This window comes from Schistocerca nitens, chromosome 4 (genome assembly GCF_023898315.1).
Source record: "Schistocerca nitens isolate TAMUIC-IGC-003100 chromosome 4, iqSchNite1.1, whole genome shotgun sequence".
Classification (NCBI taxonomy): domain Eukaryota; kingdom Metazoa; phylum Arthropoda; class Insecta; order Orthoptera; family Acrididae; genus Schistocerca; species Schistocerca nitens.
In genome coordinates, this window is record NC_064617.1 from 616,679,746 (window position 1) to 616,693,497 (window position 13,752).

Consider the following 13,752-nt stretch of genomic DNA (forward strand, 5'->3'; position numbering starts at 1 on the left):
ATTAGTGGAGCAAGTAGCTGTGAAATTAGTAGTGTATGATTGATAGTATGGACGTGGCGCTTGAAGGAAGTGTTTGTTTAGCTGTGGGTGTTTTCATAATTGCCATGTGAGGAGAAGCAATACTCGTGATAGGCGACGAGAGGTACAGAGAGAAACACATTTATTGCGAGTATTGTATATCAGCAGCTCTTGGGCGGGTATCAAGTAAGACGCAAAGTGAAACGAAAGAGGAAGTATGCATGAAAGTGGCCAAATATCGACAAGAGTTCGCACTGTTAGGGTGAGGTGAATAAGCTAGTGCGGTGCGAAAATTTTCGAAGAGAGAGGCGGTTTTAAAGAAAGCACAAGAGTCCTATGAATGCCCTCTTGTGTGTTTCTCTTTCAGTGGCTATTTGGCATGTCTGCTTGCGCCATAGAAAGCTACTGTATGTGCCCCAGGCCCCCATCTAGCGGCCGGAGGTGCAAGCGGTGTTTACATACAGTCTCGCCTGAGGCAATGGTCTCTCATTTCGGAACGCAAGAAGCACTGGTAGCGCACAAAAATAGCCGAGTGAGATCATTGCGGCCAAGTAAGGGTAGAAGTAGGTTCTTTGCAGAATGTCTGAGCTTAAGAAATTCTTCGATAAGTAAATCGCGAAATGTGAAGAATGTGTCGTATTCTCGTAGGGCGTGTTGACGGTCTCGTGGCATAAGTAGCGAGCGGTGATAGCTTGCAAGCAAGATCATACTTCACAGGATCATTTCTGTAGTATGTCTTCAACTCTCTCTAGTTCAACGCTGGAGTAGACGTTACCACGATGATGAGTGGTAGCACTCTCCCTGAGCGTGAGGCTTGCGATCAAGATTCATCGCATCTTGGTTGTAATCGATGATCGTTCACCACATTCTGAGGGATGTGGGAAGGGAATAGCGCTTTCCGAGTGGTGGTTTTATTATATAGATTAGAAGCATAAGTCATACTGTTGGTATCGGGACCCGCGTCGTTGCAGAAATGTCGCTACAGGTTGTGGAAAGACTTCGATTGCGACATGTCATGAAAGCCTCGTGGAAGTTTCTCGAGTGGCACGGGGACGAGCCATTTGATTTGGCCTGCTCCAAGTGCTAGGCTTGGATGACAACGACGTACTTTTGAGTTACAAGAATGAGTGAGCAACACAAGAAGAGTGCAATTGATGACCATAAAAAGCTGACACACAACACAGTCTCGATAATCACCACTAATGCATGATGTACGAAACATTTAGGAGGAGCACGTTTGGCTAGCAAACATGAATTGAGTGATTTGCAAGGCAGTGTTATCTGCAAGAAGGAATGCATGAAATTCGCAAATGAATAAGACTGGTTCAAATACTATCGACAGAAATTTTATTTCTGTTGTCAACTAGTATTAATTAGTTGTGTGGGAGCAGGGGGATATTTCCCTTGCACCATACATCTACATACACGTTGCGTGTGATGTGGCCTAGTTTTGCGTACAAAGAACTATCTAGTTGTCAGTTTTTTGAGTGAACGAGTGTGGTGGGGAGGAGAGAGATTAGTGTTAGATGCAGAGCAGTGCGGGCAGTTGTGTGTCGGACGTTGTATGTCGGACGGTGGGTCGCCGACAGGAATTATGCGTGCTGCCATCTGTCGGCAGGTGAGGTAATGAAGCAGCTTGAATGGTGACAGAAATGATGAAAATAGTTATCTAAAGAGTAATAGCGACGACAGTTGTCAGACACTTATTTCAGCGTTGACAGTTAGTTTGGGGTGTGTGCTTGCATGACACTGGAAGTCTGTTGACGGTAGAGAAGTAGACAAGACGGCAAGAATTTTCGGCGTTCTCGCGGAGAAGTAATAGAGAAGCAGCCATAAGTATTGAAGTGAGGGCGTTGATCGGCACTCTGGTTTCCCTTCAAACCGAATAAATCTTTCGCCTTTTACTAAAGATTTCCGTGGAGGGGAACATTAAATGAGTCTAGAAGGTATTTTTTGTAGTGCTCGGCTATTGCTGAGCCACAATCACAAGTAAAACGTAATGTGAGTAGCAAGAGGTAGATTGTGTTGTGAGAATGAAGGGCGTGGATTAGCGGATCACGTTTGGCCTGAAATGGCGTGCAGTGTGTTAGACGATTGTGTAGAGAGAGAGAGAGAGGGGGACAGAGCTATTTATTGTCCTGCAAACTCTTGGTGAACCCTTTCCGTACCTCAGTTGTAGATGATTTGAGAATGTTTACTTGCACTGCAGTTGCACAACAGCATATAAGCTGATATTTGGAAGCGAATGATGAATGATTGTCTTTGTAATAAATACTGGTATGTGATAAGTAGATTTTGTTTTGAAAGCCAAAATAATTTTTACCGCAGAAGTTTGTGATTTGTAGGTATGATGTGAGTGAGATTTGGGCTGAAGATGGTGGTTAGTTGGGCAGGATGAGTATTTCAATTGTTTTCAATAGAGTGGATATTAGTGGCACTGGCTTGTTGCCATAATGTGGCATTGGTTCTTTGTTCATAACAGTGTACTCAGTTTTGTAGAAGATTTAGGTGAGAAAGAGACAGTTGTTGAATATGACATAGATAGCTAAAAATGAATTGAGTAGCAATTTCCTGCTAGGTGTAGTTTGGGTATGATGTGTCTCAGTGAGAGATAAATCTTGAAATTGAAGGGTTGTTCCTTGCTACAGTCTTGGAAACTATGTATCTGCTGTTGACTCCAATGTTTTCAAGATTACTTGTGTACAAAATTGGCCAGAATTTGCAGTTTCTTCTTCAATAAATCAGTGGAAGGTGGTGCAGATAATGGTAAAAATGTTCAGTGCCTCCTGTGAGTTGTTGATGCTGCTTGTCTTTTAAGTAAAATTGAAAGGGGCTCTTGATTGACCCAGCCATACACAGAGCTGGTGCATACTTGGCTTGAGAAGACTTTGGTCAGTAAATGATGAAATACCGACACAGTGGTCACAACAAAGCTCCTTTCCCTGCATTTTAGTTTCCCTCGGGTATAGAGTGACATGTTATTGGCAGAGGATGTGCAGATAATCACTTTGATCAGGCTGTTCGTTTTTTTAATGCTCTTTTACCAGAATCCATTCATAGTGATTAGTGTGTTCTCTGTTGGAACACGATGAGAACATTGTGTGAAGTGCACAGAAGTAGCTATTTGAGTATGTATGAAAATGTGAGGTAACCACTGTTACTCCTAAATTTTTGTGGAATTAAGTTTTCTGTGTGTGTGTGTGTGTGTGTGTGTGTGTGTGTGTGTGTGTGTGTTTGAAAATCCCAGAGGTTCAAGTTGGTAGTTTATATGTTGCAAGCGAAAAAAGCTTTTTAGTAAACTGAGGCACTAGCATTAGTTCCCTGTTCACTGTGACAAGGAAGCTAGTATAAAAAGTAGTTTGTGGTTTTGTTTGCAAAGAAGTGCTCATGGGATGAAAGCACTGCTTGAGATTATTCTGAGATGATGGGGGGGATTGCTAAACATCTAGCATTTTAGTAAGGAGCTTGTCGGAGTATTTGTATAGTTGTAAGATTATTTATTATTTTATGAGAAATTTCTTTATTCATAGCACATGGGCCATCATAGTTGAAGCATAAAGATTGGCATGGTATGCGTAGGTCTGTAAAATGTCCTGACAGTGATGTTCATAGGGACTTGTTGTATACTTTGATTCTTCATCTGTTTAACAGTAGACATAAGAAATGTATTAGTGGAGCAAGTAGCTGTGAAATTAGTAGTGTATGATTGATAGTATGGACGTGGCGCTTGAAGGAAGTGTTTTTTTAGCTGTGGGTGTTTTCATAATTGCCATGTGAGGAGAAGCAATACTCGTGATAGGCGACGAGAGGTACAGAGAGAAACACATTTATTGCGAGTATTGTATATCAGCAGCTCTTGGGCGGGTATCAAGTAAGACGCAAAGTGAAACGAAAGAGGAAGTATGCATGAAAGTGGCCAAATATCGACAAGAGTTCGCACTGTTAGGGTGAGGTGAATAAGCTAGTGCGGTGCGAAAATTTTCGAAGAGAGAGGCGGTTTTAAAGAAAGCACAAGAGTCCTATGAATGCCCTCTTGTGTGTTTCTCTTTCAGTGGCTATTTGGCATGTCTGCTTGCGCCATAGAAAGCTACTGTATGTGCCCCAGGCCCCCATCTAGCGGCCGGAGGTGCAAGCGGTGTTTACATACAGTCTCGCCTGAGGCAATGGTCTCTCATTTCGGAACGCAAGAAGCACTGGTAGCGCACAAAAATAGCCGAGTGAGATCATTGCGGCCAAGTAAGGGTAGAAGTAGGTTCTTTGCAGAATGTCTGAGCTTAAGAAATTCTTCGATAAGTAAATCGCGAAATGTGAAGAATGTGTCGTATTCTCGTAGGGCGTGTTGACGGTCTCGTGGCATAAGTAGCGAGCGGTGATAGCTTGCAAGCAAGATCATACTTCACAGGATCATTTCTGTAGTATGTCTTCAACTCTCTCTAGTTCAACGCTGGAGTAGACGTAACCACGATGATGAGTGGTAGCACTCTCCCTGAGCGTGAGGCTTGCGATCAAGATTCATCGCATCTTGGTTGTAATCGATGATCGTTCACCACATTCTGAGGGATGTGGGAAGGGAATAGCGCTTTCCGAGTGGTGGTTTTATTATATAGATTAGAAGCATAAGTCATACTGTTGGTATCGGGACCCGCGTCGTTGCAGAAATGTCGCTACAGGTTGTGGAAAGACTTCGATTGCGACATGTCATGAAAGCCTCGTGGAAGTTTCTCGAGTGGCACGGGGACGAGCCATTTGATTTGGCCTGCTCCAAGTGCTAGGCTTGGATGACAACGACGTACTTTTGAGTTACAAGAATGAGTGAGCAACACAAGAAGAGTGCAATTGATGACCATAAAAAGCTGACACACAACACAGTCTCGATAATCACCACTAATGCATGATGTACGAAACATTTAGGAGGAGCACGTTTGGCTAGCAAACATGAATTGAGTGATTTGCAAGGCAGTGTTATCTGCAAGAAGGAATGCATGAAATTCGCAAATGAATAAGACTGGTTCAAATACTATCGACAGAAATTTTATTTCTGTTGTCAACTAGTATTAATTAGTTGTGTGGGAGCAGGGGGATATTTCCCTTGCACCATACATCTACATACACGTTGCGTGTGATGTGGCCTAGTTTTGCGTACAAAGAACTATCTAGTTGTCAGTTTTTTGAGTGAACGAGTGTGGTGGGGAGGAGAGAGATTAGTGTTAGATGCAGAGCAGTGCGGGCAGTTGTGTGTCGGACGTTGTATGTCGGACGGTGGGTCGCCGACAGGAATTATGCGTGCTGCCATCTGTCGGCAGGTGAGGTAATGAAGCAGCTTGAATGGTGACAGAAATGATGAAAATAGTTATCTAAAGAGTAATAGCGACGACAGTTGGCAGACACTTATTTCAGCGTTGACAGTTAGTTTGGGGTGTGTGCTTGCATGACACTGGAAGTCTGTTGACGGTAGTGAAGTAGACAAGACGGCAAGAATTTTCGGCGTTCTCGCGGAGAAGTAATAGAGAAGCAGCCATAAGTATTGAAGTGAGGGCGTTGATCGGCACTCTGGTTTCCCTTCAAACCGAATAAATCTTTCGCCTTTTACTAAAGATTTCCGTGGAGGGGAACATTAAATGAGTCTAGAAGGTATTTTTTGTAGTGCTCGGCTATTGCTGAGCCACAATCACAAGTAAAACGTAATGTGAGTAGCAAGAGGTAGATTGTGTTGTGAGAATGAAGGGCGTGGATTAGCGGATCACGTTTGGCCTGAAATGGCGTGCAGTGTGTTAGACGATTGTGTAGAGAGAGAGTGAGGGGGGTAGAGGGGGACAGAGCTATTTATTGTCCTGCAAACTCTTGGTGAACCCTTTCCGTACCTCAGTTGTAGATGATTTGAGAATGTTTACTTGCACTGCAGTTGCACAACAGCATATAAGCTGATATTTGGAAGCGAATGATGAATGATTGTCTTTGTAATAAATACTGGTATGTGATAAGTAGATTTTGTTTTGAAAGCCAAAATAATTTTTACCGCAGAAGTTTGTGATTTGTAGGTATGATGTGAGTGAGATTTGGGCTGAAGATGGTGGTTAGTTGGGCAGGATGAGTATTTCAATTGTTTTCAATAGAGTGGATATTAGTGGCACTGGCTTGTTGCCATAATGTGGCATTGGTTCTTTGTTCATAACAGTGTACTCAGTTTTGTAGAAGATTTAGGTGAGAAAGAGACAGTTGTTGAATATGACATAGATAGCTAAAAATGAATTGAGTAGCAATTTCCTGCTAGGTGTAGTTTGGGTATGATGTGTCTCAGTGAGAGATAAATCTTGAAATTGAAGGGTTGTTCCTTGCTACAGTCTTGGAAACTATGTATCTGCTGTTGACTCCAATGTTTTCAAGATTACTTGTGTACAAAATTGGCCAGACTTTGCAGTTTCTTCTTCAATAAATCAGTGGAAGGTGGTGCAGATAATGGTAAAAATGTTCAGTGCCTCCTGTGAGTTGTTGATGCTGCTTGTCTTTTAAGTAAAATTGAAAGGGGCTCTTGATTGACCCAGCCATACACAGAGCTGGTGCATACTTGGCTTGAGAAGACTTTGGTCAGTAAATGATGAAATACCGACACAGTGGTCACAACAAAGCTCCTTTCCCTGCATTTTAGTTTCCCTCGGGTATAGAGTGACATGTTATTGGCAGAGGATGTGCAGATAATCACTTTGATCAGGCTGTTCGTTTTTTTAATGCTCTTTTACCAGAATCCATTCATAGTGATTAGTGTGTTCTCTGTTGGAACACGATGAGAACATTGTGTGAAGTGCACAGAAGTAGCTATTTGAGTATGTATGAAAATGTGAGGTAACCACTGTTACTCCTAAATTTCTGTGGAATTAAGTTTTCTGTGTGTGTGTGTGTGTGTTTGAAAATCCCAGAGGTTCAAGTTGGTAGTTTATATGTTGCAAGCGAAAAAAGCTTTTTAGTAAACTGAGGCACTAGCATTAGTTCCCTGTTCACTGTGACAAGGAAGCTAGTATAAAAAGTAGTTTGTGGTTTTGTTTGCAAAGAAGTGATCATGGGATGAAAGCACTGCTTGAGATTATTCTGAGATGATGGGGGGGGTTTGCTAAACATCTAGCATTTTAGTAAGGAGCTTGTCGGAGTATTTGTATAGTTGTAAGATTATTTGTTATTTTATGAGAAATTTCTTTATTCATAGCACATGGGCCATCATAGTTGAAGCATAAAGATTGGCATGGTATGCGTAGGTCTGTAAAATGTCCTGACAGTGATGTTCATAGGGACTTGTTGTATACTTTGATTCTTCATCTGTTTAACAGTAGACATAAGAAATGTATTAGTGGAGCAAGTAGCTGTGAAATTAGTAGTGTATGATTGATAGTATGGACGTGGCGCTTGAAGGAAGTGTTTGTTTAGCTGTGGGTGTTTTCATAATTGCCATGTGAGGAGAAGCAATACTCGTGATAGGCGACGAGAGGTACAGAGAGAAACACATTTATTGCGAGTATTGTATATCAGCAGCTCTTGGGCGGGTATCAAGTAAGACGCAAAGTGAAACGAAAGAGGAAGTATGCATGAAAGTGGCCAAATATCGACAAGAGTTCGCACTGTTAGGGTGAGGTGAATAAGCTAGTGCGGTGCGAAAATTTTCGAAGAGAGAGGCGGTTTTAAAGAAAGCACAAGAGTCCTATGAATGCCCTCTTGTGTGTTTCTCTTTCAGTGGCTATTTGGCATGTCTGCTTGCGCCATAGAAAGCTACTGTATGTGCCCCAGGCCCCCATCTAGCGGCCGGAGGTGCAAGCGGTGTTTACATACAGTCTCGCCTGAGGCAATGGTCTCTCATTTCGGAACGCAAGAAGCACTGGTAGCGCACAAAAATAGCCGAGTGAGATCATTGCGGCCAAGTAAGGGTAGAAGTAGGTTCTTTGCAGAATGTCTGAGCTTAAGAAATTCTTCGATAAGTAAATCGCGAAATGTGAAGAATGTGTCGTATTCTCGTAGGGCGTGTTGACGGTCTCGTGGCATAAGTAGCGAGCGGTGATAGCTTGCAAGCAAGATCATACTTCACAGGATCATTTCTGTAGTATGTCTTCAACTCTCTCTAGTTCAACGCTGGAGTAGACGTAACCACGATGATGAGTGGTAGCACTCTCCCTGAGCGTGAGGCTTGCGATCAAGATTCATCGCATCTTGGTTGTAATCGATGATCGTTCACCACATTCTGAGGGATGTGGGAAGGGAATAGCGCTTTCCGAGTGGTGGTTTTATTATATAGATTAGAAGCATAAGTCATACTGTTGGTATCGGGACCCGCGTCGTTGCAGAAATGTCGCTACAGGTTGTGGAAAGACTTCGATTGCGACATGTCATGAAAGCCTCGTGGAAGTTTCTCGAGTGGCACGGGGACGAGCCATTTGATTTGGCCTGCTCCAAGTGCTAGGCTTGGATGACAACGACGTACTTTTGAGTTACAAGAATGAGTGAGCAACACAAGAAGAGTGCAATTGATGACCATAAAAAGCTGACACACAACACAGTCTCGATAATCACCACTAATGCATGATGTACGAAACATTTAGGAGGAGCACGTTTGGCTAGCAAACATGAATTGAGTGATTTGCAAGGCAGTGTTATCTGCAAGAAGGAATGCATGAAATTCGCAAATGAATAAGACTGGTTCAAATACTATCGACAGAAATTTTATTTCTGTTGTCAACTAGTATTAATTAGTTGTGTGGGAGCAGGGGGATATTTCCCTTGCACCATACATCTACATACACGTTGCGTGTGATGTGGCCTAGTTTTGCGTACAAAGAACTATCTAGTTGTCAGTTTTTTGAGTGAACGAGTGTGGTGGGGAGGAGAGAGATTAGTGTTAGATGCAGAGCAGTGCGGGCAGTTGTGTGTCGGACGTTGTATGTCGGACGGTGGGTCGCCGACAGGAATTATGCGTGCTGCCATCTGTCGGCAGGTGAGGTAATGAAGCAGCTTGAATGGTGACAGAAATGATGAAAATAGTTATCTAAAGAGTAATAGCGACGACAGTTGGCAGACACTTATTTCAGCGTTGACAGTTAGTTTGGGGTGTGTGCTTGCATGACACTGGAAGTCTGTTGACGGTAGAGAAGTAGACAAGACGGCAAGAATTTTCGGCGTTCTCGCGGAGAAGTAATAGAGAAGCAGCCATAAGTATTGAAGTGAGGGCGTTGATCGGCACTCTGGTTTCCCTTCAAAACGAACAGATCTTTCGCCTTTTACTAAAGATTTCCCTGGAGGGGAACATTAAATGAGTCTAGAAGGTATTTTTTGTAGTGCTCGGCTATTGCTGAGCCACAATCACAAGTAAAACGTAATATGAGTAGCAAGAGGTAGATTGTGTTGTGAGAATGAAGGGCGTGGATTAGCGGATCACGTTTGGCCTGAAATGGCGTGCAGTGTGTTAGACGATTGTGTAGAGAGAGAGAGGGGGGGGGGGGTAGAGGGGGACAGAGCTATTTATTGTCCTGCAAACTCTTGGTGAACCCTTTCCGTACCTCAGTTGTAGATGATTTGAGAATGTTTACTTGCACTGCAGTTGCACAACAGCATATAAGCTGATATTTGGAAGCGAATGATGAATGATTGTCTTTGTAATAAATACTGGTATGTGATAAGTAGATTTTGTTTTGAAAGCCAAAATAATTTTTACCGCAGAAGTTTGTGATTTGTAGGTATGATGTGAGTGAGATTTGGGCTGAAGATGGTGGTTAGTTGGGCAGGATGAGTATTTCAATTGTTTTCAATAGAGTGGATATTAGTGGCACTGGCTTGTTGCCATAATGTGGCATTGGTTCTTTGTTCATAACAGTGTACTCAGTTTTGTAGAAGATTTAGGTGAGAAAGAGACAGTTGTTGAATATGACATAGATAGCTAAAAATGAATTGAGTAGCAATTTCCTGCTAGGTGTAGTTTGGGTATGATGTGTCTCAGTGAGAGATAAATCTTGAAATTGAAGGGTTGTTCCTTGCTACAGTCTTGGAAACTATGTATCTGCTGTTGACTCCAATGTTTTCAAGATTACTTGTGTACAAAATTGGCCAGAATTTGCAGTTTCTTCTTCAATAAATCAGTGGAAGGTGGTGCAGATAATGGTAAAAATGTTCAGTGCCTCCTGTGAGTTGTTGATGCTGCTTGTCTTTTAAGTAAAATTGAAAGGGGCTCTTGATTGACCCAGCCATACACAGAGCTGGTGCATACTTGGCTTGAGAAGACTTTGGTCAGTAAATGATGAAATACCGACACAGTGGTCACAACAAAGCTCCTTTCCCTGCATTTTAGTTTCCCTCGGGTATAGAGTGACATGTTATTGGCAGAGGATGTGCAGATAATCACTTTGATCAGGCTGTTCGTTTTTTTAATGCTCTTTTACCAGAATCCATTCATAGTGATTAGTGTGTTCTCTGTTGGAACACGATGAGAACATTGTGTGAAGTGCACAGAAGTAGCTATTTGAGTATGTATGAAAATGTGAGGTAACCACTGTTACTCCTAAATTTTTGTGGAATTAAGTTTTCTGTGTGTGTGTGTGTGTGTGTGTGTGTGTGTGTGTGTGTGTGTGTGTGTGTGTGTGTGTTTGAAAATCCCAGAGGTTCAAGTTGGTAGTTTATATGTTGCAAGCGAAAAAAGCTTTTTAGTAAACTGAGGCACTAGCATTAGTTCCCTGTTCACTGTGACAAGGAAGCTAGTATAAAAAGTAGTTTGTGGTTTTGTTTGCAAAGAAGTGCTCATGGGATGAAAGCACTGCTTGAGATTATTCTGAGATGATGGGGGGGTTTGCTAAACATCTAGCATTTTAGTAAGGAGCTTGTCGGAGTATTTGTATAGTTGTAAGATTATTTATTATTTTATGAGAAATTTCTTTATTCATAGCACATGGGCCATCATAGTTGAAGCATAAAGATTGGCATGGTATGCGTAGGTCTGTAAAATGTCCTGACAGTGATGTTCATAGGGACTTGTTGTATACTTTGATTCTTCATCTGTTTAACAGTAGACATAAGAAATGTATTAGTGGAGCAAGTAGCTGTGAAATTAGTAGTGTATGATTGATAGTATGGACGTGGCGCTTGAAGGAAGTGTTTGTTTAGCTGTGGGTGTTTTCATAATTGCCATGTGAGGAGAAGCAATACTCGTGATAGGCGACGAGAGGTACAGAGAGAAACACATTTAATGCGAGTATTGTATATCAGCAGCTCTTGGGCGGGTATCAAGTAAGACGCAAAGTGAAACGAAAGAGGAAGTATGCATGAAAGTGGCCAAATATCGACAAGAGTTCGCACTGTTAGGGTGAGGTGAATAAGCTAGTGCGGTGCGAAAATTTTCGAAGAGAGAGGCGGTTTTAAAGAAAGCACAAGAGTCCTATGAATGCCCTCTTGTGTGTTTCTCTTTCAGTGGCTATTTGGCATGTCTGCTTGCGCCATAGAAAGCTACTGTATGTGCCCCAGGCCCCCATCTAGCGGCCGGAGGTGCAAGCGGTGTTTACATACAGTCTCGCCTGAGGCAATGGTCTCTCATTTCGGAACGCAAGAAGCACTGGTAGCGCACAAAAATAGCCGAGTGAGATCATTGCGGCCAAGTAAGGGTAGAAGTAGGTTCTTTGCAGAATGTCTGAGCTTAAGAAATTCTTCGATAAGTAAATCGCGAAATGTGAAGAATGTGTCGTATTCTCGTAGGGCGTGTTGACGGTCTCGTGGCATAAGTAGCGAGCGGTGATAGCTTGCAAGCAAGATCATACTTCACAGGATCATTTCTGTAGTATGTCTTCAACTCTCTCTAGTTCAACGCTGGAGTAGACGTAACCACGATGATGAGTGGTAGCACTCTCCCTGAGCGTGAGGCTTGCGATCAAGATTCATCGCATCTTGGTTGTAATCGATGATCGTTCACCACATTCTGAGGGATGTGGGAAGGGAATAGCGCTTTCCGAGTGGTGGTTTTATTATATAGATTAGAAGCATAAGTCATACTGTTGGTATCGGGACCCGCGTCGTTGCAGAAATGTCGCTACAGGTTGTGGAAAGACTTCGATTGCGACATGTCATGAAAGCCTCGTGGAAGTTTCTCGAGTGGCACGGGGACGAGCCATTTGATTTGGCCTGCTCCAAGTGCTAGGCTTGGATGACAACGACGTACTTTTGAGTTACAAGAATGAGTGAGCAACACAAGAAGAGTGCAATTGATGACCATAAAAAGCTGACACACAACACAGTCTCGATAATCACCACTAATGCATGATGTACGAAACATTTAGGAGGAGCACGTTTGGCTAGCAAACATGAATTGAGTGATTTGCAAGGCAGTGTTATCTGCAAGAAGGAATGCATGAAATTCGCAAATGAATAAGACTGGTTCAAATACTATCGACAGAAATTTTATTTCTGTTGTCAACTAGTATTAATTAGTTGTGTGGGAGCAGGGGGATATTTCCCTTGCACCATACATCTACATACACGTTGCGTGTGATGTGGCCTAGTTTTGCGTACAAAGAACTATCTAGTTGTCAGTTTTTTGAGTGAACGAGTGTGGTGGGGAGGAGAGAGATTAGTGTTAGATGCAGAGCAGTGCGGGCAGTTGTGTGTCGGACGTTGTATGTCGGACGGTGGGTCGCCGACAGGAATTATGCGTGCTGCCATCTGTCGGCAGGTGAGGTAATGAAGCAGCTTGAATGGTGACAGAAATGATGAAAATAGTTATCTAAAGAGTAATAGCGACGACAGTTGGCAGACACTTATTTCAGCGTTGACAGTTAGTTTGGGGTGTGTGCTTGCATGACACTGGAAGTCTGTTGACGGTAGTGAAGTAGACAAGACGGCAAGAATTTTCGGCGTTCTCGCGGAGAAGTAATAGAGAAGCAGCCATAAGTATTGAAGTGAGGGCGTTGATCGGCACTCTGGTTTCCCTTCAAACCGAATAAATCTTTCGCCTTTTACTAAAGATTTCCGTGGAGGGGAACATTAAATGAGTCTAGAAGGTATTTTTTGTAGTGCTCGGCTATTGCTGAGCCACAATCACAAGTAAAACGTAATGTGAGTAGCAAGAGGTAGATTGTGTTGTGAGAATGAAGGGCGTGGATTAGCGGATCACGTTTGGCCTGAAATGGCGTGCAGTGTGTTAGACGATTGTGTAGAGAGAGAGTGAGGGGGGTAGAGGGGGACAGAGCTATTTATTGTCCTGCAAACTCTTGGTGAACCCTTTCCGTACCTCAGTTGTAGATGATTTGAGAATGTTTACTTGCACTGCAGTTGCACAACAGCATATAAGCTGATATTTGGAAGCGAATGATGAATGATTGTCTTTGTAATAAATACTGGTATGTGATAAGTAGATTTTGTTTTGAAAGCCAAAATAATTTTTACCGCAGAAGTTTGTGATTTGTAGGTATGATGTGAGTGAGATTTGGGCTGAAGATGGTGGTTAGTTGGGCAGGATGAGTATTTCAATTGTTTTCAATAGAGTGGATATTAGTGGCACTGGCTTGTTGCCATAATGTGGCATTGGTTCTTTGTTCATAACAGTGTACTCAGTTTTGTAGAAGATTTAGGTGAGAAAGAGACAGTTGTTGAATATGACATAGATAGCTAAAAATGAATTGAGTAGCAATTTCCTGCTAGGTGTAGTTTGGGTATGATGTGTCTCAGTGAGAGATAAATCTTGAAATTGAAGGGTTGTTCCTTGCTACAGTCTTGGAAACTATG

The 13,752-nt window shown here is 42.5% G+C and overlaps 8 non-coding genes across 8 annotated transcripts; all 8 read left to right on the top strand.

The window, feature by feature from the left end:
- The first annotated feature begins 718 nt into the window (after positions 1–718).
- LOC126254568 (small nucleolar RNA U3) lies at positions 719–925 on the top strand. The gene has a single exon (XR_007546237.1). It is a non-coding gene; the product is annotated as a small nucleolar RNA U3 (small nucleolar RNA).
- Positions 926–1,878: 953 nt separating this feature from the next.
- On the top strand, positions 1,879–1,997 carry LOC126254740 (U5 spliceosomal RNA). The gene has a single exon (XR_007546384.1). It is a non-coding gene; the product is annotated as a U5 spliceosomal RNA (small nuclear RNA).
- A 2,406-nt stretch (positions 1,998–4,403) lies between these two features.
- LOC126254520 (small nucleolar RNA U3) lies at positions 4,404–4,610 on the top strand. The gene has a single exon (XR_007546195.1). It is a non-coding gene; the product is annotated as a small nucleolar RNA U3 (small nucleolar RNA).
- Positions 4,611–5,563: 953 nt separating this feature from the next.
- LOC126254741 (U5 spliceosomal RNA) lies at positions 5,564–5,682 on the top strand. The gene has a single exon (XR_007546385.1). It is a non-coding gene; the product is annotated as a U5 spliceosomal RNA (small nuclear RNA).
- Positions 5,683–8,071: 2,389 nt separating this feature from the next.
- LOC126254521 (small nucleolar RNA U3) lies at positions 8,072–8,278 on the top strand. The gene has a single exon (XR_007546196.1). It is a non-coding gene; the product is annotated as a small nucleolar RNA U3 (small nucleolar RNA).
- A 953-nt stretch (positions 8,279–9,231) lies between these two features.
- Positions 9,232–9,350, top strand: LOC126254787 (U5 spliceosomal RNA). The gene has a single exon (XR_007546426.1). It is a non-coding gene; the product is annotated as a U5 spliceosomal RNA (small nuclear RNA).
- Positions 9,351–11,782: 2,432 nt separating this feature from the next.
- LOC126254522 (small nucleolar RNA U3) lies at positions 11,783–11,989 on the top strand. Its single transcript, XR_007546197.1, has one exon. It is a non-coding gene; the product is annotated as a small nucleolar RNA U3 (small nucleolar RNA).
- Positions 11,990–12,942: 953 nt separating this feature from the next.
- Positions 12,943–13,061, top strand: LOC126254742 (U5 spliceosomal RNA). Its single transcript, XR_007546386.1, has one exon. It is a non-coding gene; the product is annotated as a U5 spliceosomal RNA (small nuclear RNA).
- Positions 13,062–13,752: the final 691 nt, after the last annotated feature.